Source organism: Parus major, chromosome 26, assembly GCF_001522545.3.
Source record: "Parus major isolate Abel chromosome 26, Parus_major1.1, whole genome shotgun sequence".
In the NCBI taxonomy this organism is placed as follows: domain Eukaryota; kingdom Metazoa; phylum Chordata; class Aves; order Passeriformes; family Paridae; genus Parus; species Parus major.
Genome location: NC_031795.1, coordinates 6,049,654 through 6,054,506, shown reverse-complemented (window position 1 = coordinate 6,054,506; position 4,853 = coordinate 6,049,654).

The following is a 4,853-nucleotide window of genomic DNA, read 5'->3' as shown; positions in this document are numbered from 1 at the left end:
GCCTTCAGCTGCACCGGCGACGGCCGATGGAAGCCGGCGGCCTCCAGCCCCGCCAGCACGGGCGGCGAAAGCAGCAGAGAGCCGAAGTCGGAGGGGCCGCCGGGCACCAGCACGTCCCGGGTGCGGAACCGGGCCCGCGCCTCCGTGGGCGCCGCCATCTTGGCGGGGCGGGAGGGGAAGTCTCGCGAGAGGTGCCGTAATCGCGCGCCGGGCGGGCGCCGTGCCGCCGCCAGGGGGCGCCGCGCGGGAGGGAGAACATGGCGGCGGCCCCGCCTCAGGGCGGGCACGGCGGGCTCGGGGAGCGGCCCCGCTCCGCTCCGCACGGGCTGTGCCCTCCGAGCTCCGTACAGCCCTGGAACAGCCCGAAATCACCGCTGCGTCCAGCTCCTGGCGCTGCACAGACACCCCGAACCCCCGCCCTGTGTCTGAGAGCGCCGTCCGAACGTGCCCTGAGCTGTGGCGGTGCTGGGGCCGTGCCCAGCCCTGAGGAGAACACACAGCTCACACAACACACGATTTATGAGCCTACAGAAAATTCCTACCCAAAATGAACAGTGTAGTATTCACTTAGCAAAGGGCAAATGTGTTAATCTGTACGTGCGTTACTTACTACCCTCTATAGGCCATTTATTTTAAATGGTGGGTGGGTTTATGAATAACAACTTTTATCGTGGCACTTGAGAGGCTCTGGACACGCAGCTTCCATTCACTGCAAGGCGTTTGGAAAATCTCCACAGTGGCTCCCACTGTACCAGCACATAACTGTGTCATTATTCTTCACTGCCGGGCAGCCTAAATGAATTTTAATGGCTTTGGTGTGTCACAGCCTTGGTCACGCCTTTGAAATTCCTCATGTCTGTACTCCTGATGGGGGAGAAAAGTCTGTCAGACTCTATTCAGTTATTATTTTATTATGATATTTTCCTATGGATATCTGAGAAACAAACTCTTAACCCTGCAGGGCAAAGAGCAGTTCCAGTTTGGAGAGCTCGCCTCCAGCAAGGGGAACACACCAGCTGGCTGGGACTGTGCCCCAGAGCACAGGTAACAGCATCCACAGACATTCTGCTCTTCCAATTACTTTTTAATTTTTAGGTGGATATTCTCATTGTTCCTCAAGGGGAAAGAGTCTCCAACATGAGATAATTGTCTCTCGATAAATCTGGGAAAGGAGACAGACAAAGACACCTGGACATAACAAACATTTGATTAAACAGAGCCTTTCATAACCCTTTTAAATTGATGTGATTTGAACAGACAAGAAAGAGCAGCGAGGAGGGATTGTTCCCAGGGGGGAAGGGCAGTGAGGAGGTGACAATACAGCCCCCAAGAGCCATCGCAGGAACTGCTCCCATCTCAGTTTTTCTCACTTACTCCTTCCTCCAAGGTTTCACACAAGTTGCAGTACAAGCAAGGTGATCTGGAGACAGACATTATTCTCTGTGGTGCATTAATGAGACATTCAGACACCGCTGTCATTCTCAAAGACGCTGCTGTTTATTTAATTTCCCTTCAGCTGTTCCATGCAGACAGACTCCAAACCTTCTCCCTGTGTGTGAGACACCCTTGGCAGATTTGTTGTCCCTCTCCCACTGGTCTTGGCCCTGACTGAGGTGTCTGTGTCACATTTCGGCTCCTGCAGTTCTGTCAGTCCATCCCATGAAAGGTTTTGTTTTAAACCTCATTCCTGTAGTAAATCTTTCCTGCTCCTGCTCCTCACTTTGCTGTGAGCTCTGGAAGCGCTGTGCTGTGCCGTGAGTCACAGCATAACGAGGAATCTTCACCCTTCAGGCCTTGCTTTACCTCAGTGACTCTCCAGCCCTGAATTCCCATTGTCGACCTTCACATGTCAGCCCTGCCAAGAGGAATCTGCAGCTCCCATGACATGGCTTTGCTTCTGCTTGCAGTGAGCAAAGGAAGTATTCCTGCTCAGAGCATCCTTTGGAAAGCTTGACATTTCATCTGAATACTCTGCAGGCACAGTGGGTCCTGGGAAAGGATTTAGGTTAGTACAAGAAGCAGATGAGACTAAAATAACAGGTTCTTTTGAAGGGATATAAACTCTCTAGCTTGGGGTCATAAAAATCATTGAGGTTTTAGGATGTAGAAGAGGCCTGCTAGTGAAAGTTCTTCCTCCCATATATACACTGAGAGCATGTTTTATTCCTCCAAGAAAGTGCTCACCACATTTTTGTCCCTGCTAGAAAGCACTCATCACATATTTGATTTTAATTCCATGCTGGAATTTCCCCTGAATCTATCAATATATCAGCTTTAGGTAAATGATGTTCTAAGACACCTCTGAGTGATGCTGCTGATGCTCAAGGTCAAGTGGTCACTATTTCAGACTATTTCAGCCTAACACCTGAAATACTGGGACTTAGTACTTGTACTAAATACTCCCCACAAATTTATCCACTTCCTCCTTTTGTTATAAATCTACTCTTCATTTCCAACACTTAAATTCTTGTTGTGACTTTGAAATACTGAGGTAAAATGCTCATGGATAATTTGTATTGGCTTCCAGAGCTGTTGGGTTGTGTCTATTTTAAGAATATGTTCATTATAGATTTGGACATTGCTACTGCAAACAGGCACCAGCCTTTCCTTATTCCTTTGCCTTCAAAGGATTTGTCTTTCAGATCTGCCAAGACATGGAATTATTCAGATCAAATCTGGTTTACATAATATTTGTAGGATATTTTGCAAGTGAGATAATCTCATCCTCCTCTCCCAGATGTTTTCAGATTAATACAGGGAAGTTTCTCTGTTCTCTGCAGCACGTGTGAGTCACTCTTTGGAGTGTGGGACATATTTGTGTGTACACTGCCATGGAAACTGTGTTTGTTCTCTGTACAGTAGAGCCCAGGACAGTGAAAGGGCCATTGATGCCAGCAGAGACAGTGACTGCATATTCACCACCAAAAACTGACTCCGAGCACCCTCCACATCCACTTCCCTCTGGAAAAACAAGCTGCATGGCAAGTTACCAGGGAGCAGCAAGTCTTGGGAGCAGCAGAATCTTCTCTGTTGCTTTAGTAACTGACAGAGTTGTGGGTTTTTCCCTGCGAGGCTGGTGCGTGGAGATGTCAGAAATAATAATGATGATGAGGAGGAGGATGGTGATGTCTTACATCCATCTAAGGCTCATTTCAGTGCCCTCCTGTGCAATGGATTTGGTTCCCTGTCAGGCACATTCTTCACGAGGATCACAGAGAGCTGCCCAGATTCCAGATGGAGCCTCAGCTCCATGGGGGACTCACCACAGGCACATGCACGGGTGCAGCTGCAGAGAAAAGCAAGCAGACCTAAGGGCTGGGGTCAGAGCAGCAATTTCAGCTCTGCAGAGAGAAATGCCAGCATTTCACTCCTGTTGTTTTCCTCCAGATAAAAAAACATCATCCCTTTTTAATCTTAGATACCAAGGTTTGCTAAATTATCTTTTCAGCTCGTATGAGGAGGATCTAGGTCACGAAAACGCAGTGAGCTGAGATGAAATCCAAGAGTTCAGCACAAGGCAGCACAGTGGCTGCACAAGGAGCTGCCCTGGCTCTTACTCCTGGCACTCCAGGGCAGGCAGAGCAATGCCAGGAGCTGGAATTTGGCTGGAGCAACCTTAAAAGTTTTATTTTGAGGATGGGGCATATTGAGGCTGGGGCATGTCAGAACTTTATAAATGCCACAAGTGCAGAGGCTGTATGTACTAAATGGACTTAATGGAAGAAACAGTCAGATTTTCAGGGCTATTTTACCTCCCTATGCACAAATATAAAACCAAACCAAGTTCTGACATTGTATCCTTACCTATGGTGGCTGGGTGTTTCTGCCCCAGTGGGTTTAAACAAGGATGGATGCAATTCAGGTCATGCTGCAGCTCAAGTGGGAGGAAATTCTGAAAGGTTTGTCGTCAGTGTGCAAGAAAGTCAAAAGGAAAGAAAATTCAGCGATAACTACGCTTGTTAGTTCAGCAAAGAGCAGTCACGTGGGAGCCTGGAGAAACCAGATCAATGAACTGAAAGACAACAAATGAGATGAGCCTTCAGCTGTGAAGGGATGGATGTTTCCTCAATCAGGAAGGAACGAGGCAGTTCATACAAGTGGAATACTCCACTCTGAAGGAGTATTCTAATTTTTGCCCAAGGATCTCAGTTTTTCTTTTTATCCTGAAATAAACCATGTAGCCTTCTGCTTGAGGGTGTTTTATTCTTGGCTCTGTGTTTTCTCAGAGATCTGATTTTCCACTGCACTGCACCATCTGCTCATGGTTTACACCACGACAGAGCGGAAGGAGTGCAGGGCCTGGCATGAGGTGTCGGTGCTGCTTTGAACCAGTTGTCTACACGCAAGAGAAAAATGCTGCTTAGTAAGGAAATCCTACTGAGAAAATATTTCAGATTTTTTCTCTTCTCTTGCAAGTTTCCAGGAGTTTGGAGCACATGAATATTCCAGTCTTTATTCTGTGCTCATGAACTCCTTTGTCAGTCTCCTGGGACAGGAGCAGCCCCGGAGGCTGGAAAATGGATCAAAAAGATGTCCTTAGCAGAAGCCAAAGAGAGCCAGGAACCTCTTGCTGTTCATCTGCCAGAAGATCACAGAGTTTGGTGTCTTGCAAAAGAGGCACAGGAGCTTGCAGCATCTGCCACTTGCTCTGTGCACGTGCAGCTGGCCCCTGAATCCTCGGCACGTGCTGAAGGTGAACACTGTGTAAGTTCAGTTTGATCCTCCCAATAACCCTGGCTGTCACTGGGATCTCTGCTGTACTGTGACACTCAAACAGGAGGGTGTTAGTGCAGCTCAGGAGTGATGAACACACCTGGCTGCTGAGCCGGCCCTTCTCACCGTGCCTGGGACAC